Raw genomic sequence first — 11,509 nt, 5'->3', positions numbered from 1 at the left:
GCTGAGCTGGCCTGAGTGATTTCCCTGCGCCTCCCTGACGGGGGACACCAGTGGGGCTCCCCAGGCCCTGGCCAGGAGGGTGACAGAGGGTGCTGTGAGGCAGCCAGTGGGGAACACGAGAGCTGGAAGGGATCTCAGGGTCACAGAATGGAACCCTTTCCTTTGACACATGAAAAGCTCATGCCCTGAATGGGAGCAAGCTTCTGGAGGAGCCAGGCAAGGGTCCAGGCACTTCCTCTCCCTGGCCCCGAGCCCTGGATCAGTCAGAGAGGATGGAAGAGAAGTGATGGGGGTGGGGGCAAGCCCCAGGGGGTCTGCCGCTGGGGCCTAGCTCCCTCCTGGCTGTGCCTCTCCCTGACTCAGCAGCTCGGGGCTGCCAGGCCATGTGGTCTGCTCCGCAGCCAAGAGCCTGACCCAGGGTTCATGAATCTGCCTCCCCGGCTGATCGTGGCCTTGGGGTTTACAGCGAAGGCCCCTCTGGAAGGATGGGCTGGACCTTAGGGACACATTGCCCCTTATATCCTGGCCTGGGGGCTTGGAAGATGCACAAACACGTGGCCTGAGAGGGAATGGAGGAGGAGACTTGGAAGGAGCTTCAGGGTGAAGGGAGTGTGGAGCATCACTTGGGCCCCCAGCCTGCTCACGGGGCCGGGCAGACCCAGGGGTCTGGCTCCTTTCGTCCCCCTGGGAGAATCTGTGGAACTCCTCTGTGGCCTGGGACCCCTCCAGGATGCTGGGTCCACCCTGTTGGGGGTGGGCTCGATGGAGAGGAGCCCTTCCCTGGCCTCTGCTCCCCCTCCTGGAGCTGCTGGACACCAGAAGTGGCCCAGCTAACTGCATCCCCCTGCCTGAAGCTCCCCCGCCACCACCACCAACACCACCAGAGTCCTGAACCACAGAGCAGCCTGGACTGACCCTGGCTGTTCAGGTGGAGGTGGAGATGTTCCTGCTACACAGGTCCTCTCCTGGGGGCTGGGCTCCCAAGCACACAAGGGCACTGGACACTTGGACACATCCGTGGAGACAGGGACCCCAAAGATGTCTTCCCCACAGCACTCAGGCCAAGGCCCCTGGCTGGAAGAGGGGTCAGGGGCTGCGGCCGCATGTCTTGCTCCCAAGAGTTCTAACCATTGGCTCAAGCTCATGGTCCCGCGTTCCAGACCCCCACACTCTGTGATCCTGAGGTTCCTTGGCACCCCACAGTTTGCCTCTTGACTGGCCACACAGGCTCCCATCCCCTCCTCACCATATACCTTGCTTGTTCTTTTCCAAGTAGGTGACAGGGGTCCCAACTGGGAAGGACCCCTTCAGGCTGGCCATTCCTTTTCTATGGAAAGGACTAGAACCCTGGAATTGAGCTGTGGACAGGCTGGGTGGTGGTAGGCATGGAAGCCAGGGTTTAGGGCGGGAAGCAGGGTCCCTGAAAGAAAACCAAAACTGCTGAGGGTTCTGAGTGAGGAAGAGTGTGGGAGGCTGTCCTGGTGAACTGTGAGGGCACAGTTGCCCCACTTCTAGGTCCCACCCCTGCACCCCACATCCCCCACTGAGACAGAAGTAGGAAGGGTGAGTCATTACGTTCTCACCACATTCTCCCACAGTTCACCCTGGGGAATGCTTCCCACAATCTGGGTAGCAAAGGCATTGGGGCCCCGCGAGTCTGCTGGGGGACCCCTCTTAGCCTAGGAGTTACACCCCTGGGCGACCATCCACCTGCCCAGGACAGAGAGGGGGCTGCCATCCTGCCATCTGTATGTGTGCCTCGCACCCCAAACACCCCAGTCCACCTCCTGCAGCCCAGAGAGGAGGCCCTGGAAACCCCTGTGGGATTGAGGGCTGCCAGGGGCAGACCCTTTCCATCCGGACCCTTCCTCCACGTGAAGGCTCAGTCATGACTTTGAAGAAACCACCACAGACCAACAGCAAACCAGTTCACATCTCTAAGCCCAGAACGAATCAACATTCATATACACCAACCCCATGTCTGAGTTGGGAAGAGCATTTGTATGAAATCAGGCTCTTGTTTTTCACTTCTCGGCCAGTTTGTTTGGGGAGGTGGAACTTTCTGGTGTGGACTCAGCCAGCCTGACCTCTGCTGGTTTGGCCCTGCCCATGGCTAGGACCCTGTCCCTGCTCTGCTGGCCCCCTGATCCTCCATCCAGGTCTGGGACAGGAGGGCCAACAGTTCCAGCTGGCCCTAGGCTTCCAGGGTCCCACAGCCCTGTACCTCCTGACGGTGATGACAGCCATTGAGCATTTATGGAGCACTGACCAAATGCCCTGTGCTGATGCCCTCAGTAACCTTACCGACTATGTACAGTAACCTCAAGATTGTGATACTCCGATCATCACCCCTGCAAACGAGGAGACAGTTCAGGCAACTTGCCCAAGTTCACACATGGTCAGGATTCAAACCCTGGCTGACCTTGGCTCCCAACCAGCCCACTATACTCGCTCACATTTGCAATTGAGGTAGATTTTACAATAAAGTAAGTGTCACCCCACCCAGGAGCCATCACACGCTCAGAGCATCATCCCTGCAACCCCTGTGACCAGAGAGGAAGGGGAGTGGGGGGTCCTTACCCTGGAGCCTGTGGAGAGAAGCAGGACCGGCCTTCTGTACCCCCAGTGTGAACTGGGGGCAAGCGTCCTAGGCAGTTTGGGCTGCCGTATCAAACACCACCACTGGGGCCTTGGACAACAGAAATTGACCTCTTCACCGTTCTGGAGGCTAAAAATCCAAAATCAAGAGGTCTGTGTGGGTCTGCATCCTAATCTCCACTTACAGGGACACTAGTCACTTTGGACTAGGGTCTAGGTGAACGACCTCATTTTGACTTAATTGCACCTTCTAAGATCCTGTCTCCAAATACAGTCACCTTCTGAGGTTCCAAGGGGGACAATATATGAATTGGTGGGGGGGCGGTATACATTTTAGCCCATGTCACAGATCAGACAGCTTCAGGCCTCAGTGTCCTGCTCTGTGAAATGGGTGCAAACCTGTCTGTTGTTTCAACTATATACGGTGGCAGAAGCCAAGCAAGTGGCCCATGAGAAGGTGCCTCACAAATGTGGGTCCTTGGGTGTAGGTGAGGCGCTCAATGTCCCCCAGTATGTTGGGTTGCAGGGAAAAGTAAATGGGAGCCTTAAGAGCCAGCTCTGGGCCTGGTCCTGACGGGATTCCGCCTTGACTCCCTAAGATGTGACCTCAGACAGGTCCCTGGCCTGTGCCTCGATTTCCCCTGCTGGCCGATGGGGTTAGCAGCAGCACCCCCTCCTGGGGGTTGGTTATTGAGGAAGCCCTCCCTGGGGTCCGGCAGCCTGCGGTGGGGGTGGGGCCCAGGGCAGGGGGCAGGCCTTACAGCCCTTCCAAGCATACTTTAGGTTCCTCCTGAACTTTTCCCCTTCCCCCAGTGCTGAGGAAAAGCAAAGTGGCACCTCATTAACTGGTGATTCAATGCTTCACCAAAAGGCCTGCGCCCCTGGGTGACCTCCCCTCACCCCAGCCCCCTGCTCCCTAATCTGTCAGCAAATCTGCTTTCTGTGTGAACGAAGAAAAACAAGATTCCCACCGACGTGCTTGTGGGCAGGCTTGTAATTTGTCTGAAGTTGGTCCAGGGGGTTGGTAGGCCCAGGGCCGGTGCCTTCTGAGAGTCACACATGCTTCACATACTTGTGTCCCCACTCCTGCGGTTTGGGTCTGGGAAGCCGGGACTCTCTCAGAGCCATCCCTCCAGGCCGCAGCCTCGGCCCCTGCCCCCCAGGGATCTGCTGCCCCACAGGCCCAGTCAGACCACAGGAAAAACCTTTCCCTTTGAAGACGCAGATGTTCCGGCCTGCCTGCGGAGGGGCTGGGGACGCTGGCCCCGGGGTGTCTGGAGGGACATCCCGCCGACAGCCCCCCACCGCAGGTGACCCAGCTGGAGGCCTGCGACCCTGCAGGCTTGCCCTGTTCTCTGCGGAAGGCCTCCTGTGTCTCTCTGCCTTTGCTCCACCGGCAGGACTCCCCTTGGGCCCCTACATAAGTATCTTTGTTCCCCTCAAGAAACCATCTGAGGTTTCTCTATTTTTTTAAAGATTTTATGTATTTATTCGTGCGAGACACAGAGAGAGGCAGAGACACAGGCAGAGGGAGAAGCAGGCTCCCTGCAGGGAGCCCGATGCAGGTCTTGATCCCAGGACCCTGGGATCACACCCTGAGCCAAAGGCAGACGCTCAGCCACTGAGCCACCCAGGTGCCTTATCAGCTGGGTTTCCAATTAAAACCTGCAGGATGAGAGGCTTTTCAAAACTTAGCTCCAGAGTTTGGGTTTGGGAAAAACAGAGACGTTCTGGGGATGATGGTGGGGGTGCTGGCTGCACAGCCGTGGAAATGTCCTCCGGGCCTTGGAACCCTCCGCTGAGAAGCGATTCCAACGGGAAACTTTAGGGTCTGTTTGTTTTCCCGCGATAAAAACACAAGTCTAGCTCCTTGTTTGCTGGGGTGCTAAGGGCTGTCAGGAGGTCATTGGATATGAAAGGCGCTCCCCAGATCTGAGGGGACCCTGTGGGTGCCATCTGCCCGCACTGCCCCTGACCCAAAGAATCTGTCCCCTTGTCATCTCTCCTTTTAGGTTCCCCAGCGAACGCTGAGGGAATGGCAAGTGCACAAGGGACCGAATGCTCCTTCCCGAGGGTGGCTCAGGGCGCCAGGGTGACACTGGGATGAACCCCAACTTCCCGAGCCCCAGGGTCTGCTCAGCTATACAGGGTTCTGGGGCCAGCCTGACAACACAGGAGAGGGTGACCTGCACCCCAGGCTGTGCCCCCTGACATGTAAAATGAGCATTTTTGTAAACAGGCTCTTGGCTTCCCTACTGCCTGCGGCTAAGGCCCTCTTTGGAATCAGTGATTGCAAACATCTGGGAAAAGTCCAGCTGACGCTGCTTCTTGGCTTGGGCTCCGCATGAGAAGGGACCGGGGGTAAACTGAGTCCAGCCTCTTGCTCAGGGTGGGTCGGGGTGCAGGCCGAGCAGTCGGAGGTGAGCACTCTGCTCCTAGCCCCCGTGTGCCCAGTATCCCCCAGGACTGCACGCTCTGGGTGGAGGTCCGACCAGGAGCCACTGACCCTGAAGGAGGGTCCCCCTGTTCAACCTGAGTGGGTTTGGCCTTTGTGTCGGACTGCTCTCACTTGGGATCAAAGTTAGGGCAGTGGGCAGGAAGACCAAACCACACCCTCTCTCCACGCATCTTGCTGGGCCCCCAACATCCAGGGCAGGGAACCCACCACTTGGGGCTGAGAAAGTTGTCTCCTGGGTCCCTTCCCCCTAGAGACTTTGGGCGGCTGCCCTGGGTGCCAGGCATGGAGAGCAGGGCAGGGTGACCACCTCTACCTTGGACCCCGGGATTCCTGAACCACGTGGGGAGAGAGGGCAGCAGGAACAGGCTCCCCCCAGGAAATGGGGCTGCTGGCCAGAAATCCTTTCTGGGATTGGTCACAGTGAGGGGAGCCTCCAGAGACATCAGCAGCCCCTCCCCACACACACAAAGGGGGCCCTTACACATTGTGGGGGCTTCACACCAAAGCCAAGGGTGTCTATATTACTCAAAAAATATGACAGAAAAAAATGTGAAGACATCTCTGGAATTTTGAAAAAGGTAGAAGAAACAAAGGTGAGGCCAGGACAAGGTTAGTGTCCGTGATCTTCCATGGGGCACAAAGTCCCACTTCTCTGCTAGAGCAGGCCTCCTGCCTGGGCCCGAAGCAAGCAGGGAAACAGCATCAGTGCCATGATGCAGACTCCAAAAGATAAAAAGAAACCAGTTTCCCGGGAGGAGCCCGGCCACTCCTGGGATTCAGGCCAAAGAGATTTCTTCATGGGTCCCCAGGCCCCAGGCTGCAAGCCATGAGCAGCATCCTCGACATATCCCTCTTGCAAAGACAATAACAAGTTCCTGAGGACTTCTGCTAATAATACCCCACAGGGCTCGGCTGATGGCACTGTGCCAAAGTAAACTTCCTGTGGGGCGAATATTTTCGCATCACTCATTTGCACAGAGACATTTAGCTGATTCTCACTGCATCTAGCTGAGCTGTTGAAGCAGGACCTGGCCGTCCTTAGTTATCACGATATACTAATAACAGCAATGCAACTGATATTTATTGAGCAACTATTGTGCCCAAACCACTGTGCTAAACCACATTTACATGTAATGAGCTGGGTATGTTCTCTCTTTTATAGTTGAAAAAATAGGTTTAAACGATTATTATAACTTGCTGAAGTTGCACACTGTTACAAAAGACGCAACGTGCCCCCAATCGCCTGACCCCAGAACCTGTACCTGACCCCCGCCGGTGGCTCCACAGCAGTAGCTTTCCCATTTCTTTTTTTTTTTTTTTAAGATTTTTATTTATTTATTCATGAGAGACAGAGAGAGAGAGGCAGAGACACAGGCAAAGGGAGAAGCAGGCTCCATGCGGGGAGCCCAACATGGGACTCGATCCTGGGTCTCCAGGATCACGCCCTGGGCTGAAGGTGGCACTAAACCGCTGAGCCACCCAGGCTGCCCAGCTTTCCCATTTCTGACTAAACCTGTATGTGGGTCATGATATACAACTGAAACGGCTGAGTCCCAGAGCAGTATGCAGTTGGATATCAAAGAAAATATTAAATATTGATATCCAACTGCAATGCTGGTCAGAGAGCCACCAAATTATTGTCACAACCCCCAATGGGTCCTATTTCTCTGCTTTGAAAAACACTCATCAACAAAGACCTAAGCAGATGTGACATTGTAGACTGGCTAATCCCATCACAGTCCGCTCCCCTTGCCTGTTTTCACCAACACATCTGGGAAAGCCAGCTATTCTTTTCCCTACCTGTCTTCCATGGACACAGCTTTGGGACACAGCCTTGAGAAAAAGTTCTGGACAATGAGATGAAAGCCAAAGATTGTTAAAAAGACTTCTAAGAAGCTGTTGCTGTCTTGATAAAGTCTCTTTCCCTTGGCTTCCTGCCTGGAATGGAGACGCAATGCCAGGAGCTCAGGCAGCCTTCTTGTAACCATGAAAGCAAAGCATAGAGAATCTGGCTCCAACCTCATTAAGCTGCTAACCCAAGGTCAATAGCCACCGTTCTTGTTATGTCAGAGAAATTAATCCCTATTTATTTTGCCAGTCTTAGTGTTTTTTTTAAGATTTATTTTTTTAAGTATTTATTTATTTAGAGAGAGCATGTGTAGTGGGGAGGAGCAAAGGGAGAGAGAGAGACCGAGAATCTCCAGCAGACTCTGAGCTGAGCAGGGACCCTGACACAAGGCTCTATCCCACAATCCTAAGATGATGACTTGAGCCGAAACCAAGAGTCAGATCCTTGACCAACTGAGCCACCCAGGCGTCCATGTCTTAGGTTTTCTATTACTTAGATCTGAAAGCATTCCTAACTGATGACAAACAAACAAGCAAACAGTTCCTAATATGGACCTAGTTCTGCGCTTCGCTATCTGGTGAACTATTAAGTACTTGTGGGGCGCCTGGGTGGCTCGATCAGTAGAGCTTGTGACTTTTTAAAAAGATATTATTTATTTATTTGACAGAGAGTAAGAGAGCACAAGCAGAGGGAGCAGCAGAGAGAGAGGGAGAAGCAGACTCCCCAATGAGCCAGGAGCCCAATGTGGGGCTTGATCCCAGAACCCTCGATCATGACTTGACCCAAAGGTAGATGCTTAACAGACTGAGCTACCCAGGTGCCCCTTCTTCCTAGTTTTTATTTTTATTTTATTTTATTTATTTATTTATTTATTTATTTATTTATTTATTTATTTATGATAGTCACACACAGAGAGAGAGAGAGAGAGAGGCAGAGACATAGGCAGAGGGAGAAGCAGGCTCCATGCACCGGGAGCCCGACGTGGGATTCGATCCCCAGTCTCCAGGATCGCGCCCTGGGCCAAAGGCAGGCGCCAAACCACTGCGCCACCCAGGGATCCCATATTTATTTTATTTATTTATTTATTTTTTTACTTATGATAGTCACACACAGAGAGGGAGAGAGAGAGAGAGGCAGAGACACAGGCAGAGGGAGAAGCAGGCTCCATGCTCCGGGAGCCCGACGTGGGATTTGATCCCGGGTCTCCAGGATCGCGCCCTGGGCCAAAGGCAGGCGCCAAACCACTGTGCCACCCAGGGATCCCTCTTTCTAGTTTTTAAAAGTTGGACCTTGGGTCATTTCCTGAGGTAAAGATGCAGGGGAAAGGTAAATAAATACTTAAACTTTTTTTTAATTTTAATTTTTTAAAAAAGATTTTATTTATTTATCCATGAGAGACACACAGAGAGAGGCAGAGACACAGGCAGAAGGAGAAGCAGGCTCCCCACTGAGCAGGGAGCCCCATGAGGGACTCGATCCCAGGATCCCAGGATCATGACCTGAGCCAAAGGCAGATGCTCAACCACTGAGCCACCCAGGTGCCCTAATTTTATTTTTTTAAAGAGTTTTTATTTATTTACTTGAGAGAGAAAGAGCACAAGCAGGGGGAGCAGCAGAGGGAGAAGCAGGCTTCCCAGTGAGCAGGGGACCCAACATGGGGCTCCAACCCAGGACCCTGGGATCCTGACCTGAGCTGAAGGTGACCTCATGACCTCAACCGACTGAACCACCCAGGTGCCCCCTTAAACTTTTTTTTAAAAGATTTTATTTATTTATTTGACTTCAGAGTTGTGAGTTCAAGCCCCACATTGGGCACAGAGATTACTAAAAAAAGAAAAAAAAAGTTATTCTCAGGATAATGAAATAAGACATGTAAAGCACTTGTAACACATTCTAGCATATTCTAAGTGCTCAATAAATATTACTGTTATCATTCTGATCATCATCATCATACTCAGCAATAAAGATTAACAGAACACAAAGATAACTCTATACAGGCAGGGCCACCAAGGACTTAGGCCTCTCAGGAATAAAGGTTTGGGTCTCTATAATCTCACTTGGCAGACATGGACCCCAGAAGCTAGGGGACCAGCAACATGTCATAGGGACAGATGACACATGTCAGTTCTAGAAATGAAAATGGCAGCCTCTGCCCTGCATTTCTTGTTTGCTGTGTCACATATATCTTTAAAATGTTCCTCTCTTTGTAGGTAATATAGGGTTTTGGTGTCTGATTTCATTTATTTAGTCTGTAGGTTGTAGGATATTAAAACAGTACGTAGCTGAGACGTGAACATACTCAGAGCTCTTGGACTCAGAGACCAGCTACCCTATCGCATCAATTCTGCGTGTTGTAAGCCACGCTCTGTGAATTGTCACCTGTTGGGAATGGGACAGCATACGTCAGGTCCACACAGGGCAGTCCCTGTAAAACAGGGCATTTGGGGACCGTGACCATGGAAGGAGGGTGTTTGTGTGTGAGCGCTGGGCAGCCACAGGGGAGACTGCAGTAACTTGAGGAACCCCACTAGTATAGCCAATGCTGATGGGGCGGAGGTCACAGGGTCCTGCTGGTCCCAACGAAATTAAACCAAAGATCCCAGCATTTCCCTAGTTCTTTCCTTCAATTTGGATGTTCATCTCTTCCTTCACTTGATATTCTTCTGATAAATCCCTTTCTCTTGCCCAGATTCACTAACCTCAGTTTTTCTCACCACAATCAAAGAATCCTGGCTGACACCAGTTTGCTCCCCCATCTGCTCCCAGCAAAACAAAGGCAGGTGTAGAGTTCGTGGCTCAGCTGGTCCTGGCTTCCATTCGGAAACACACGAAATTCATGTAAAATACCCATAGTAGGATTAACAGCTCCAGTACGAATTAAACTTGGCTTCAGAATCCACACAGAGAACAAGCAAATGCATCATTTTGTGGGCAGCTAGAAATCTTCTGGAATGAGTGAAAGCAGATGCTGCTAAACCAGACTCCCTCGTTGTCCCTCCTAGTCACACACACACACACACACACACACACACACACGCATACACACGAACAGGCACGCATGCACACACACTCTAACCAGGATGCCTTGCTGGGGCAGATGAGAAAGCCACCAGCAAGAGGAGAGATGCCCACAAACAGCACGTCTGAGATCTCTGCAGGGAGCAGAAGTGTATCAGGCACCAAGAGACTGGCTGTGGGCTTGCTTGTCTCCATCCACAGAGAAATGTACTTAGCGGGGCACCCACAGATCCTCATCAAGATGTTCAGGGAAAGGCTACTCTTGCCTGGAGATTTCTCTCCAGGAAAATGCAGTGGGATTGGAGGGAAAGGAATTACAGGCCTTCTGTGTCTCCAGCACATAGGGATGGGCCTGCTCCTTTCAAGCCACTGATTTGCTTGCATTTGGTAGCCACACCATGCAGACGGGGTGCCTAGCAGTCCCTGAACCTCCCACTCACTGCAAGACTTGGTCTCTTTACCCTCTCTAGGCCTCATTGTCCTGCTCAGCAAAATCAAAAAGATAATATTTATCTTGAGAAGTTGTTATGGAATTTAGAAGTTATTACACAATGTGTAATCGTGCCTGCCTTATCACTGTCACTTGATTATAGTGGAATAATAGAAAAATTCTGATAGAGTAGGATTTTTTGTTTCGTGCTTGGGGAGGATAAAATATGCAGGAAAGATTTCTGCTAGCCTTGTAAATCGTTGCTTTCCCTTCTGACGCTGGTGGCGGCGAATACAGAGACCTGGTTTTACCTCCTCACCGTAGGGCGCAGGCAAGATGCGGGTGAGAAGCGTGAGTGGCTGGGTTAGTTTCAGGGAGTTATTTGCGAGAGGCTTAGCAGAGTTGGCCTGAAACCGTAAACCAGACATGGTTGTTGCCTGTGCAGTGAAAGGTCAGGAGGCTTGGGGAGGTTTCTCTGTCCCAAACAGTCCTCCGTCTGCCTTGGAAAGGCTGAAATCTGGAACGAAGGGGGAAAAACATGCTTCCTTGCCTTTCCTTTTCTTTTTCTCAATGGCAAATGGTAGCTCAGCAATCCTACTTCACAAGTTGTATGGCATCCCCGTATTAGGTATGGAGGGACCCTGTACTGGGGGCAGCGAGAGTGAAAGGGATCAGACCAGGACCCTGAGAGAAGGAGCAACTGGGTACCCCTCGAGCAACGGCCAGAGAGTCTTCTGTCTCCTTTGGGTTTTCTTCAGAGCACCTGTATGGCCAACTGTCTTTATACCTGGATGTTGCCATGGTGCCTTGAAGTTCACAAGTCCTAAAATGAACTCAGGGTCAGCCTGGAGGAGCATCTCTGAACACATGTCACCAGCCACCCACTCCAGAGTCTCAGCATAGTGGAGACTCCCAGAGTCCTCCCTTCCTCCCTTTGAGCACCCAATTCCTGAAGACTCTAGAATACTTCACCGATTGCTGCCTCACTCTCTCCTGCCAGATCAGGCCGGCTTCCGGCCTCCTTCCCGCCCACCTGTACAGCTCCAAATCCCACTGTAACACGGCCCCCCCCAACCCGGAACCCCTTCCCTGGTGCCGGCCCCTGGAGCTGAAGTGCAAGCCGACTCACAAGGTTGGGGAAAGGGTGGGTTTCTCT

Source organism: Canis lupus, chromosome 16 (assembly GCF_011100685.1).
Source record: "Canis lupus familiaris isolate Mischka breed German Shepherd chromosome 16, alternate assembly UU_Cfam_GSD_1.0, whole genome shotgun sequence".
NCBI classification, from domain to species: domain Eukaryota; kingdom Metazoa; phylum Chordata; class Mammalia; order Carnivora; family Canidae; genus Canis; species Canis lupus.
Note: the sequence above shows the minus strand (reverse complement) of the source record.